The 14,623-nt window shown below is 43.9% G+C and overlaps 1 protein-coding gene across 8 annotated transcripts in view; it reads left to right on the top strand.

Annotated features, from left to right (window-relative positions):
• PIK3CB (phosphatidylinositol-4,5-bisphosphate 3-kinase catalytic subunit beta) overlaps positions 1-14,623 on the top strand; it is a 99,573-nt gene that overhangs the window by 17,535 nt on the left and 67,415 nt on the right. For 2 of the 8 annotated variants that reach the window (XM_048314032.1, XM_048314026.1), the window contains exon 1: positions 12,240-12,410. The exons of 4 other annotated variants lie outside the window; for them this stretch is intronic. The gene's annotated coding sequence lies outside the window, so the exon portion shown is untranslated. Of the gene's footprint in view, positions 1-12,239; positions 12,411-13,578; positions 13,684-14,623 lie in introns of those variants that run through there. 2 more of the 8 variants (XM_048314034.1, XM_048314031.1) reach the window with 2 other exon arrangements.

The following is a 14,623-nucleotide window of genomic DNA, read 5'->3' as shown; positions in this document are numbered from 1 at the left end:
TGAACACAAAGTCACGAAGTAGGATGTGCAAAGTGGGGTGACAAGGGACAAGAAGGGATAAGAGGAGGAAGAAGAATAAAGGGGACAGTGTATCATCCAAAATGAATAGAAGAACATGGTGAAACAGGAAGGAGTTCATGAGGGACATTGAGATTTCTGATCTTGTTTCTAATTTAGGCACAAGCTATAAAAACATATGTATTCATATATTTCTCATATGACTTGCTTTGAAGGCTAGTAAGATTCTCCCTGAATAAAACTCTTTGTTCCTCTCTCTGACCTGTCATACTCAATCTTTTCAAATAGTTACGATTTAGCAGCAACTGTAAGAGGATATTTGAACTGGTCTCCTGATTCCAACCTGGCATCCGAAACCAACACAGCAGTCAGAGGTTAATGAGAGCTGTGAGAAATAAACAATTTGGTCTGCGTGTGCCATGGATGTGTAACCTACTGGAGACGGCAGGGCAGCAGAATGAGATGTTGTCCTAACAGATTTTCAACAGATCTCATCAAGCCCAGATGTGGCATTGTTGACTTGAGACTATGTGGATTTGAGACTAAGAAAGAAAGTAATTCTTAATAAACACTTGGGAAATACTATTCAAGAGATTTAAATTTTCTCCCCCTTCTGTTTTATGTCAAGGTGGAATTTTGGCCACAAACCAGACTTTTGTGGATTTTTTCTACTGTGTACTTAATCTCATGCAGTTTTAAGGAATTAGACTAAAATATGTCAGCTTAGCTAGAGAACATTTTTTAAATTTGATGTAACAAAAATAATTTGATAATAATTTCAAAATTCACTCTGACAAAAAGTGGAAAAATAATCTGGTAAATGACAGGCCTCTACTAAATACTTTTGCAAAGGTCACAGCCAATTTGGAGAAAAAATGTGGAAAAAATAAGATAGTTCTTTAATAAATTTCCCTTTAATATCATTAACTGGACATCGTGTAGGAAAAAAAAAGAAAGGAAAATGATGAATTGGAAACCTTGGAAAATCATATTTAACTAGATGGAAAGACCATAAACAGATGGGATGAATTGGAAAAGGGCAAAATGTACAGAAGCTGACATATGCTAGGGAGCAGACTGGCTTGGAAAGAGTGCTGGACTCAGCAGGATTTTTCCTGTGTGTAAGGTTACATGTGTGGGTATGTGGGATCAGCCACTACAGACCCAGAGTACAAAACATAGTGTGATTTTCTGGGCATTAAAAAGGCAGATTGCTAATTAAGATACTCAGTGTTTGTCAGAGAACCTGAAGGAAGCAACCACAGTAACTTGGAGCTGGCAGTAAACTTGCCATGCAGTCATTCATTTGTAGCCTTGTGCCTTCTGCAGCCTCGAGTCTAACCCTGGTGTGTTTGGGTGCCAGCGTTTGGAGAAGGCAAAGCCAGTCCCTTGTGTGCAGAGCAGGTGTTTGCTGCAGAGTGACTCGGCTGTGTGTCACCTGGAACAGCACATTCCCATCAGTCCTAAATGCAGGTGGAGAGCACATTTTTGGTGTAAAGCCAGGGAGGAGCAATGGCAGAACAGCTGAGGCAATGCCACAGGTGCACTGAATAGGTGTGTTTGGTAAGAGTTACCTTACCAGGGGGCTGATTTAGTCAGTTAGCCCAGAAGGATTTATTTAAAAATTCTTTGTACCAGAAAAGATGTGTAGCATGGGACACGGGTTTGTTCTTTTAAACTACGCTATAGAAGCACTTGCCAGGTATATCTGAGCAGAGTGTGGAATAACCAGTGTTCCACTCCTGCAGAATTCCACATGCTGGAAGTGGCAGTGCTGGAAGGGGCAGCCCCTGCAGGAGCTGTTACCGGCTGCAAGGAGAAACACAAAGCTGCTTTTGTTGAGTCTCCCTGCATTATCATTCTAATTCAGGGTTTACACAGTGCAACAGCCCCACTTCTATCAGATACTAATTAGGGTCTGTTGACATTTTTTCATCTTTTGAGGGAGGTTATCACCTGATCTTTAACAACTCGAAATAATCAGTTTCTTAATAGAGTTCATATGGCCAAGCCACTGTAGAACTGCACGACTGTTCCCCCAGCTGTTGTCGTGGGCGAAGGAGAGAAAACAGCAAAACAAAATCGTGCTATTTTTCAAGGTTTATTTTATGGATAATTTAGCTGAGCATCATCAATTCTCAGGTTTGAAAATGATTAAGCCACAAAGTGTCATGGCATGTTCTTTGATAGAAAACCTGACATGCTGTAACAGGACCTTGTTTTTCATATCTGCATGTATTTCTTTTTAACATATATCTGTAATAATGGTAGTTTAAGATGTGACTGAGATTAAAAGAGGTGAAGTGTGCATCTCTCTAATACTTTATTCAGACTTTTTCTCAAAGGAATATTTAGCATAAGAGTCAAGATTTAAAGGTTAAATATGCATCTTTAAGTTAAATTATCAAAGGAAAACACTAATGTTTAACGATAGTGTTTTAAAAGGTTGTTTTGGATCTAATATATGAAGGAATTAGCATAGGATGGTTTATAAGTTTACAGGTGCTATATCATTGAGACTTTTTCCACTGGGATGTAGAGAAGATTTCTTTTTCTGTATTGTGACTGCTCCAGGTATTTGCTCTGTTGTTAATGGTGCTTGAGAACAAAGGTGCTTGAGAGATGCTACTTGGTACTTTTTTGCTGTTTTGAAGCACCTGTCTAGTCCTCATTGTAACTGAGTCACCATAACTGAAAATTGTACTTGACAAAAGGAATTCTAAATATAGTTGAATGAAATGGTAAGGATGTACTTGAAGTTTCAGTTTCAATGATTCAGTGTTGATGTCCATTATATGGGGGCACTAGAAATGCTGTTGGATTTGTGTGGGATGGTTAAAGGCACCAGGCTCTCCTTTAATGGCATTATATCACAGCTCTGCCTTAGCAGCTCACTGGAGTGTAAGGTCTGGATGGATCACTGCAGCTGAAACAGGTCTGCCTAAGTCTTCTGCTCCAAGCTCTGTGATTTAGCACACGGTAATAAGGATACAGATCTATGTGTAGTCAGGTATGTAAATATTTCCATATGTCAAATGTGTACAGGCTGTCATTACCATCCAGTCTTGGCCTTCCTGCTGGATGAGTGTGCTCCCAACTCCCTGTGGGATAAGGACTCTGCAGAGAGGGCTAGGAGACTGTTGCTGCCAGACACTGCTTTATAACCACAAGCTTATGGTGGGTGACAGGCTGAGGTCTGTCATTTCTTGCATGTATTGAGAGCTAGAAAGCCAAATTGCTGTGAAGTTGCAGGAGGTGTGGATTATACACATCTATAGGTGTGTGCAATGTGCGCACCAACAAGCCCCCTCAGGAAAGCCCCTCCTCGCTCTGTGGCACTGTGTCCTGCTTTATCTCCTGTGCTGCTGGTGTGGAGGCTGTGGCATGTGCCTGCCTGTTCCCCTGCCCTTGTGGAGAGGGATCCAGGCAAGAGCTGGGGAACACTATTCTGCTTTGCAGGTGGTGGTGTGTGGGTGGAGGGAAAAAAGGACAGTGCAAATGCATGTCCTTTGCTGTCATCTCATTCCTCTCTGAATAGGGAATTTATACCTGAGCTTTAACACCCCCAGTGCCCTGACTGAAAGATAAACAGCTTTTCAGGTGAACTTTTCAGGCCTTTAAAAGTCTAGAAACCACTGGTCTTTCTGAGAGTCCACTTAGCCCTAACATTTTTAGAAGTCTGGAAATCAGTAGTTTTATTAGTCTTTCATCAAAACAGGTTATTTCACAGTATAAAGAAGAATGAAGACTGCAGTGAGTTACCCTTTCTTAGGAAAGCAGCAGCAGCTGGCCAAAGCTTTCTCCAAAGGTGTTTGTGGATGATTTGGTCTTTCCAATAGTTCTTCTGTAGGGGAAAAGCAGCAGGGAGTAGCATTCAGAAACCCTTCTTCAAAACACTCATTACTGAGCACTGGCATTCCTGTGATAGCTGTAATGCAGTCATTAATGATCTTCTGAACTATCTTCTGAGCAGGACAGGCTCCTTCTGGCATGGGTTTTGCTTTGTGCCTGTCCTGATCAGCCCAGACAAAAAAATAATCCCGTATCAGTTAATGAGATGTACACAACATGGGACTGTGATCTGATTTTGCCATAGGGGGTGTCATTTCAGTTCCTCTGTGCTTTTTAGTCTTTGAACAGTCACTGGTACCAGTGTTACAGTTGTCATACAGAGGTGGGAGGCCTTGGTGTTGGGAGCTGTGACGTTCAGTATCACTAACCCATTACTTCTCTTCCAGATGTGGGAGATCAGGGACAAAAGGCTGCTGCTGTAAGCAGGGGGCAGGAGAAGACTTGGAGGAGGTTGTTCACTTTTATTTCTGCTTTCTATTTATTGCCCAAACAGGAGCATATTTCTTAGCAATTGCAGTGACTTAGACCCTTGGATCTAAGTAGTGTTTAGTGCTGCTGGTGTCACATCCTCAGCTGGGCTGCAAGTTCAATTGCCAGGAAAACAACTATGGAAAGGAAACAATCCAACTCAAACCACAACTCTCAGCCCTGTGCAGTTAACAGACATCAAATGAAATAATTTATGCTTGGAAAAAGTTACAGAAAATGCATGATGTTACCTTCTTACTTAACAGCTCTTCTCAAACTTATTGCCCGGGCATTCTTCAGAGTGGTGTTCCCTGGAAGTTCCTTGGATACTTGACCCTAGGTTAGTCTCTCCTACAAAAAACCCTCATGAAAGTACACATGCCAGTGGAAAATCCCAGAAATTTCCTTGGGCAGTTCTCCCTTGGGACTAATGATTCTCAGTCTCATGGAGGTGACTCAAGAGCCCATCTTCATCCCAGTGATGTGATTAACCAAGTCCTCTTTTGGTTAATTGGCTCAGAACTGCATTTGCCCTGTTGTGGAGTGTCCCAGACAGTAAAGCAGAAGGAGTTACTGGCATGTGCTGTGCAAGCAGTGGGCATGCCTAAATTGACACTAAATTCCAAGGAGATTTCCTCTACCAGATTGAAAAGAACTGTGGCTCCCCTTGGGAAAAAATGTGAAAACACATATTCTCAAAATTGGGGTGGGGAATACTGTTGGGCAATGCATGGTGGGAAGACAAGGCTCGTATAAAACATCCTTGGTGGTAGGAGAAAACCCCCAACTTGCTTCCATTGGAATTTTGTCATCTGTTATTAAGAGTATTACCAGAACTATAATACTTCTGAGACATCAGGTTTCCCCACTGCATAGGCTGTAAGGTAATCAGAGGCTTTCAGACAAGGCCATCTCTGAGTGAGACTTCATTAGGTAAGTTTTCAAGAGGTTTAAAATCTACCTTGGAGATGGGGTGAGAGGGAAGATTCCAGTCAGTGTTTGGTGGGAAGTGCTTCATTAATATTAAGCTTTAAGTGGTGAAGAACTGAGGAAGATGTTTTTCCATTATCACAGGAGGGAAACAACACCAGTTAAGCTAAGGCTTGCAGCAGAAACATTTACTGGAAGTGTTTACATGTTACTTAATACCTTGACATGCATTATTCAACTTTTGTAATATCAGCTGGGGTGGAGCAGGGAGGAATGGCTTTGGCAGGAGAATTTGTTTGCTCCCCATGGAATATTTTCCTGCTCGTAGCTACCTTCTTTGGCAATGAGATACATTCCAGGAATAGAAAATGTGTTCTTGAGCCACATTTTTATGAGCTCCTGGAATGTGCTCTTTAGTGAAGGTGACCTAACCTTGTCCAGATGGCTACTCCTTCTCTGAGCACTGACACCCTGTCGGTCTTTCTCCAGTGTAGAACAGAATTGACACAAAAGCCCCCTGTGAGCCCTCTTCAAGCAGAGGAGCTGCACGCTGAATGGTGGAGCCATTTAAATGGATGCACTTCTCATCCTGGAAATGAAAGCCCACTTTCCCTCTCAGAGGGAGGCAGCAAGTGCTCTCTCCTGAGCAAGCCACTCAAGCTTCAGTTTTCCTGATGTGCCTAAAGGACTTTCTGAACTGCAGCCAAATGGGCTGTGTTGAGGGAAAGGCAAGGGGAGTTCTGCTTGTATGAACAGTGCTGCAGTCATACAGTGAAGGAGATGAGAAGGAGAAATAGATTGGGAAGTGTGAAGTTAAGATGGCATATCTGCTTCCCTCATCCACACAGACAGTAATTTCATGATTCACCTGCTGAATGATTTTGTTTTGCTGACAAAGCTGTGATAAACAAAGATTTGGCATCGTTTGCATAGTTGTTTAATCTGAAGGCATATGAGTCATATAAATGACACTTTCTACTTGTTGTGATAGATTCCCAGGCAGAGTGGGTGAAACACGGTTTTTGTTTTGGTTAATCAATACCTGGAAACTTTGTTAAAAGTGATCTAGCACAAAGCCTGGAGTTTCCAAAATAGTAAGGCAGGCTTAATTTCTAGTTTAGAAAGGAATAATAATAATAATAATAATAATAGTAATATACTTGTATTCTTACACTGCAACAATTTTTTTTTTTTTTTGTGATGGCATCTTGCCAGACTTAGTAATGTTAGCTCTAGTGGACTAAAAACTAAGATGATGCATGTGTAGCTCGAAGAAACTGTCTAAAATATAATTCCTAGAAATAACATGAGTCTTCCTGCTTCAGGGTGACTGGATTGTCTAGCAAGAAAAGGCTGTCTGAGTACTGCTTCAAAAAATGTACTGGCATTTTAGGAGTATTCCAGGAATCTCTCCTGCATGGGTTGTGCAGTGCCCGTTAATAACACTTGGTGGGCGCTGCTCTGAAGTGTGTCAGGGTGCTGCTTTTTTCTGAGGATGGGACTCATGGCTCTGGATTATCGGAAGTTTAGTAGAACTGTGAGATGAAATTATTTCTGTCTGCTGCAGCAGAGAACCAAACATTCTTGCTTCTCACCAATTTCGGTGTGTGCTTGTGACTCTGTTTGCACTCATTTAGTGTAGGACAGTTTTATAGAAAAATAAACATTGAAATTAGTTGTACACAAATTAGTATTAGACTTGAAACATCTCTAATAAGACATCTGTAAATGCCTTTTGAAAGCCTATCTGCTAGATATGTGTATTTTTGGTAGTCATTTTAAAAATAGAAACTCATCAGTAGTATTAAGATTACAACATAGACACCAGAGGGAAGAAGTCAGAATCTGAAATTTTAAATAGAGATTAAATATAGAATAATAGTCCGTTTGTAGTTAGAATTGGTATTTTTGAGGAATGATAATGTATGTAGTATTTGTCATTTTTCTTGTGCTTATGGATTTTTAAAATTACACTTTTTAGTTTGCCCTGCTATGTAGGTATAGTAGTGATAAGCAATGAAATTATTGTTTTGATCATGTTTTCCATGGGCTACTGAAATGTTAACGCAGTACCTGTGTCTTACTGTACCAGCAATATATCACATTTGCTTTCATCTCTTTCTTTGGTTTGTACATCACGAATAACCCGTGCGAGATAAAGCAAGATTTGCATTGCAGCAAGTCTTTCATGGTTTGCAAATGTCACATGGCCAAATTCTGAGGTGATGCCCACTGTGCACTGCAGGTCAGTAGATGTTTTTGACCCAAAGGATAACTACATCAGTGTACTTTGAGGGATAAAGACTGTGTTTTCTCTCTTGTGTCAGATCTGACAAAATAAAGTCTTGCTAACCGTGGTTAACGCCACTGTGGTTGGACAATGATCTTCTCTAAGCAAACTTGGCAAAACATCAGTTGAAAGTCTCCTCAAGGTGAAATTCTGAAATAATAGTGTTTCATATCCACAGTCATTAAAAAGTGTGACAGACTCAATAACATTCTTGATCATTACTTGTTTTCACAGTTGTCACATCTGCTCTGTTATCAGAATTGCCTTAACAAAAAGGCCAGCTAGAAAATAAGTATGCAAAGAAGCTGAGAGAGAGACGGATTTCCTGTAATGAATCTCTTTCTAGTCTTTGCCTCTGGCTGAGAATAGTAATATGCCATTAACCCAAGGGATGTAAAACATGCTGTGCTGTGCTTGGAAGGGTGTCAGAAGCTCCTCCTGTAAGGATGAGAAGATATTTTATTGCTTTTCCAATTGTTGGATAGCCTAATTGTAGTAAGCATTTTAACAAAAGGGAACTACTTAAAGTCCTTGTGAAGCCTGATGTTTCGATTTTGGTAATTAGCAGATTGCAAAGAGGGGCTGGTAACACAGATGTATCAAGGCAGGTAGAGCAGCTGTTACACTTGAAGTGCTGTCTCGCATTACAACCTGCTGGACACTGAAGCCTATTTTTAGTAAAAGAATAAATAAGCTGGCTGTGCCCTACTTTTTGTCAAAATGTGTCATGGGATCTTTGATTAGAAAAGTCAGTAGAAATAACACAAGGGAACTTGGTGCCTCATCTAAAAACTGACAATTCTAACAATCTAGTCAAGAAAATGTTAATATTGGTTACAAATTCAGACCCATAAAGTAGGCAGAGGAAATGATAGCTGGTGGGAGACTTGCCTGTGTGGGATGTGAGGTTACATGTGGACAGAAGTCCTGTTCTATTAGGCATTGGCCTTTTGGATGAAAGAATTTGTTTTGTATTGGTGGAACTATTTTTACAAAGTCTGTGTTAGGAAACTGGAAAAATGAAAGACTATGTAGAGTTATTTGTATATAAAGAGAGAATGTAGCAGGAAAGTCAGTTGACCACTTCAGGATGCTGTTGATTGTTGTAAAGGCCTTACTCCTCCTCATTCTGAGTATTTTTTTTTTAACTTCACTTGCTGATACAGGTGGAGGTCTACATACCTCATGAAAAAGCTGTCTTGTAAAGTGTGACCATACCCAGAAACCAGAACAGATGCAGAAAAATATACACTGGCTATACTATGGAATTAGTGACAATAAGTATTTTCAGTCAGTTTCTCTACAGATTAGTGCTATTAAAAAATTGCTGCTTTATTACAATAGAATTTGCATAAATTGATCAAAATGCCACCATTTAGAAGTGCCTGCCTAAGAGCTCCTGCCCATGGAGTTTCTGTGCTTTGGAAGCAATGCGACAATGTGCCTTCTGGCTGTGGATTTACATGGTGGGATAGGGGGATCAGCTTCCAACTCCTCCTGGCAGAGCTGCAGCCTCAGTGCAAAGGGACTGTCCAGTTCTCCAGTCCAGAGCCCAGGTTTAGAGAGCCCAAGGGAAGTAGTTGTGCTCTATGGGATCACCAGCACAGCCAGGGCTCCAGGAGAGCTTTGGTGGGGTAAGGTCTCCCTCCAGCTTGGACCTGCTGCTGCACACCAGCTCACAGCTTGTCTGAGAGGGGAAAAGGAGAAAGAGCTGAGTCCACCAGTTTACAGCAGGGCTGTGTCTGCCCTGATGGGTGCATCAGCTGACGTGCTGGTGATTCTGGCGTGGTACAGCAGCCAGGGAGGTCAGGGAGGTTGAGAAAGAGGCCCTCTATTTCAAATGGCTCTGTGTCATTTAAGTAGGCTTGAAATTTTAAAATGAGAGGCCTCAGACATGGAATTCAGTAGGGGGAACAGAACAGTGAAGTTCCAGGCTGGTCCCCATTTGGGTATTAGTGCTGCTGGCTATTTGAGGGGCTACTGCAGCTGTCAGAGGGGTTTGCCTCTCTAGTTCCTGTACATATGCTCGAGGTTCTCAGAAAACTTTCCTACTGAATTTTACTCATGTTAAATAACTTGGTTTAGTAAAGCACTGTTTAAAGCTGCTTGTTCTTGCTGCAGGCTGTTGCTTCATTAGCCAAACTCAGCATCCGTTTTGTCTGACATCTGCATTTGCAGTCTGGTACTGAACGTCACTCAAGCCATTTGCTGCTGCTGCCTCCCCCTTCCCCGGAGTCAGTGTGAGACACAAAGGGAAGCTTATTATAGACACCCATGCTGGTGCAAACACAGGCACAGGGACCAAAGCACTGTCCAGAGCACCTCTGGGGGAATGTCCTGCTCACAACATTGAGGTGGTGTGTCGTACCGAGTCCTTCACTGTGCCATTAGCACATCTTGATGCACCCTGAGAGGCCCTGGTGGCAATGGCCAGCTTGGATTCACAGACTGGGCTGTCTAACAACTGCAGAGATGGGGGAGGTCCAGGCCAGCATGCCAGCTTTTATTTATCAGCTGAAGCTGTTACAGGACCATGCTACCCACATACCTTATCTTCTCTGTCATATCATTTATATGTGCTGCAGTACTTTAACCTAGGGCATGAAATCATGTATTGGGAATCTCTTAGTATTTCCCCTACAGGAGATTAAATATAAACTTTGACAGTTAAACCTGATTCTTGTGATTTATTGTACTAAACACGTGGTTTGAAATAGTCACAACCAATATTATTCACTTGTTTAACACTTCTTAATTTCAGTGACTAATGACTCTGTCTTCCAAATGGTAACAACCTGCTACTTTAGGCAATAGGGGACATTTTTTCTAGTATAGATGAAGGAGGGACTTCAAAGTGGAGATGAAAGTTTTGTTAACAGATAAGCTATTTTTTGAATGTTATAAAGAAAACTGGCTTTCCTCTAGTGACTGCTGAGGAGAGTGACATGTTATTTGTCATACACAAGATGTTCTGAAGCCTTTTATTGGATAGCAGTAGGCAGCAAGCTGACAAAGGGATGCCCATGCAGTGTGAAGTGACCATTATTCTCTCTGCTATTGCTCACATAGTTTTGAATATAACTTCTTTTTTTTTAAATAAAAGAATTACTGATGAGAAATTCTCCTGTCATTCTGTATTCACCAGAAAACTTTCCTGTGCATTAACTACCCAAAGCTCATTTGGTTTGTAGATATTGCCATTGTATCACAGTATCAGACAGTAGCAAGTTGCTATAAGTGTTTAAATTTTTTAATGAATTCTTGCTAAGCATCTCCTGCCCAGTATTTTGCTGTGTTCTGGATCATTGTCCTTTAGATTTAATAACTTCAGTTTTTTTCAGAACAGCTTTTTCTGCTTCAGGCCAAACATCCTTAACATGGCATTTCCACTTGCCTTTTTTTAATGTCTGGGTCTGCTGCCAGGGTTCTGTGGTGTTTGCAGAGACAACTTAGTTCCTTTCTTTTGATCATTGCAGGGACACAGGATTCAAGTAGTGTAAACCCAAAATACTGAAAATGACACATTTCACATTTTCAAGCAACCAAGAATGTGCCCTAGGTGTACAGCTGTTTCATATGCAAAGACATGACTGAGATACAGTCCTTTTAGACAAAACCCTTTTGTTATTCTGAGAACACATGTAACAATAGCCTGGGGGGCAGAATAATAGAACATTTGTTGTTTGTGAAGGGGGGTGGGAAGATAAGGAAAAAGATAAAGATAAGGAAATTGAAAATTAAAATTATATTTAAAGTCTGGTGGGTTTTTTTCCATGCCACATAGGGTATAAAAATGTTTCTTTAGGATATTTCAAGGCAAGTTCCTTATCCATATCGCACACACTGTCTGTAACAACTCCATGTGTGACAAGAACATGAATATCATGCAAGTTGATCAACTATAATCTGAAATATGTTAATAACTACTGATTAAGATCTCTTTATTTCTCCTGCTCTATACTGATATTGTATTTGGAGCCATAAAACAGAAAATGGAAAGTGGAAATTGGGGATTACAATCCTGGAGAAAAACTCGGTGTGGTCAGGTTTTATTGAAGTCGATTCACAGACATAGAAATTGGCTATACAAGACAGTTTTAAAGTGCTTGGGGCTTTATGCATGATAGACACTTCAAGACATCATTATTCAGTTGAAAAGATGGCAGTACAGTTAACAGATTTTTAATCCTCTGGATTGTAGCCCTTTGATCAGTCCAGTTAAGTCACACACATCATACTTGGCTTATGCTTTGCAAAGACTGCACTGGATCCTGCAGAAAAATCACCTAATGTTGCAAGATCCAGAGTAAATAGCTCTTTTTAAAAAAACATTATCAGGCCTTTCCTGTCACAAACCCATTTGTCATCAGTGAGGCCAGCTACTGAGCCAAGGTTTCAGTATCTAAGCCAAGACTATCTGGAATATTTAACGTCAAAACCACAAGTATCAGAATGATTTGAAAAACTGCATATCTGGGACTTTTTACACTACTGGATTTCATTAATACCTTATTTCTTCAGAAATATGTTTCGGTTGTAATGTAAACTTGAAACAGAAGAAACAAGTGGCGCAACATGCTGAACTAAATCTTCTTATGTAGAACAGGATCCATTTGTATTTGCCTGATAAATTTTCAGTTTCGTTTGAAATCTACTGGCTTTTTTTTTTTTTTTCTTCCAGGAAGAAGGGAAGTCAAGTGTTGTTACTATACTCTGTGGTGTGAAGAAGTAGCATGATGTTCAGGAGCAATGCCTGTGGTACTGAGCAGACTTAAGGAATTGGTTAAAAGCAGGAAAGGGAGTTGTTAATTGATACATACAACAGACAGGCTGTGAAAGCAACTGACACACGGTAGGCAAGATTTCTCATTAACTTCTGCCCTTCCACTGAGATTTGCCTAGAGGTAGCATTGCATGATCACCATACATGCAAAAATCCCATTTGCTGAAGTAATAGGGGAGATCATTGTCCTTCCCATAGATTTCCAGTTAATCCATGTTGTGGTTGGTTGGGTGGTTTGGAAAAAACAACAAAGCGTTTCCTAGATATTTTCTAATCCAAATTTAATGGATTTTTAGTGCCTTGAGAATTGGTAAGTGAAGTTGAGGAAGTAAATCCATCCATCTATTTTCAAAACTGGAATAACTGGAAAAATGAACAGACTAAAATAGACAAGCCTAATGGTACAGCATGATTATTAGCATAGGGATGTTAAAATATGCATAATATGATCATACTCTTTGTGGACAAGGATGTGCTACGCCTCGCCCTATGTTCATTAAAGGCGGCAGGAATGTTGCTGCTGATTTCAGTGGGTGGGGACGGGCCCGCTGCATGCAAAAGTTGTTTCATTACCGGTTACATCTACTTTGCCTTTCTTTGATTGCTTCTTTTAAGCCTCAGAAAACCCCATTTTATAGGTACTAGTTTCCATGCAATTATTCCTTACAGCTCAGCACCAAGACTCTTGAAATGAGGATGTATCACTGAAATCCTTGGCAAGGCAATAAGCTTCTATAACGATTTCCGAAAGGCGCTTCGGGAAAGCTGCTCTAGGAAGAGCCTTTCCAGCGTGCCAATGGGCTGCTGCCCTTGCCGGCAGTCCGAGCCCGGCCGCGGGAAGGGCTGGCCGGGGGTGCGGTAGCGGCTTTCCGGGGCGCTACGAGTGCGAGACGCGCCCGGGGAGCGCCAGACAAGGGGGAAAGTGGAACTGCGCGTCTGTCCGCGGGGCCGGGCGGCGGCCGCCGAGCGCTGCTGGAGCGCCAAGGGAGGTCTCGCCAGAGGCTCCGCGGCCCGGCCCGCGACGGCGCGGGGGAAAAGGCGACCCCCACCCTCCTCGCCGCCAGCGCCGGTCAGAGGCGCGGCCAACTCCGTCCCTCCCGGGGAAGGGGAGCGCCCGGAGGGGCGGGACGCGCCGCGCCATTGGCCGCCACCCGCGGTTTGATAGCGAAAGCCTTGCCCGGGTTGGCGGTGCCGGCCCGAGGGTGAAGCCATCGCCTTGGTAACCCCGGCGGAGCGCAGCGGCCGGTGCCGGTGGCGGCCGAGGGAGGGCTCCCCGCTGGCGCCAGCGCCGCCGCGCTGGCTGGGGAGGCGCGGGACACGGCGGCGGCCGCTGCCCGGGCAGGTGAGCGTGCGGGGAGTGCGGGGCTGGCTGTGCCCGGGCTCCGCTCCGAGCGGGACGGGACGGAGCGGCGGGCACCCGCTTCGTGTCGGTGTGGGCTGCGGCGGTGCCTCCTCTCGGCCGCCACCTCGCTGCTTCCCCGCCCCGCGGCGCCGAGCTGCGCAGAAGAGGGCACCGCTCCGGTTGCGACACGGCAGTTGTTCAACCGCGCGGGCGGCTCTGCCCCCTCCCCGCGCGGGGGAAGGTTTCGGCGGGACGCGGCCGTTTGGCAGCGGAAAGGGGCCCGGGGCGGGCGGCGGCCGGCAGGGCTCGGCTCAGCTCAGTGGGGCGGGCGGGCGCCTTTGTGCGCGACCGCGGCGGGAACGGCCCCGCAACAAGTGCCCGGCGCGCTCCGCTCCGTCCCGGTCTGGGGCCCGCGGCGGCCCGTCCAGCCCGGGCGACCCCTCCCGCCGCGGGGCAGCGCGGGGCGAGCGGCACAGCCCCGGCCCCTTCCGCTGCCCGGGGGCTCGGCGGCACTCCGGAGGGGCTGGACCGTCCCTGGGTGCGCGGCGCCTGCTCCCCCGCGAGCGTTCGCCGGACAAGCTTTGCGCTGTGCCTGGTGGTTTTTTTTCTATTTTTTTTTTCCCCCCCCAGCTGAGAACTCTTGGTGATTCCTCTGTGAATTTTAAGTGGCGTTTCAATTACTGGATACTCCTGGTTGTTTTCAGCTGGCTTTCTGGGCGTTGTTTTCCTTCGGAACCGCAGGAATTTGTATGACAAAGCAGTATTTCGGAAATGTGTTTCCAGTCAGCTGCTCGCGCGCTGTGCAGCGCGGCGCGGGCGGCGCACAGAACGATGGCTTTGGCTCCGCTGTCTGTCATCGTGTGCTCTCGTAACAGACAAGTGAACTTCCATAGACGAGGAGCTGCTTCTGTGGAAGGGGGAAATAAATCTTCATTAGTCC

The sequence above is a fragment of the Corvus hawaiiensis genome, chromosome 10 (genome assembly GCF_020740725.1).
Source record: "Corvus hawaiiensis isolate bCorHaw1 chromosome 10, bCorHaw1.pri.cur, whole genome shotgun sequence".
NCBI lineage: Eukaryota > Metazoa > Chordata > Aves > Passeriformes > Corvidae > Corvus > Corvus hawaiiensis.
The sequence above is the reverse complement of the archived record's forward strand: the minus strand, read 5'-3'. Positions and strand labels throughout refer to the sequence as shown.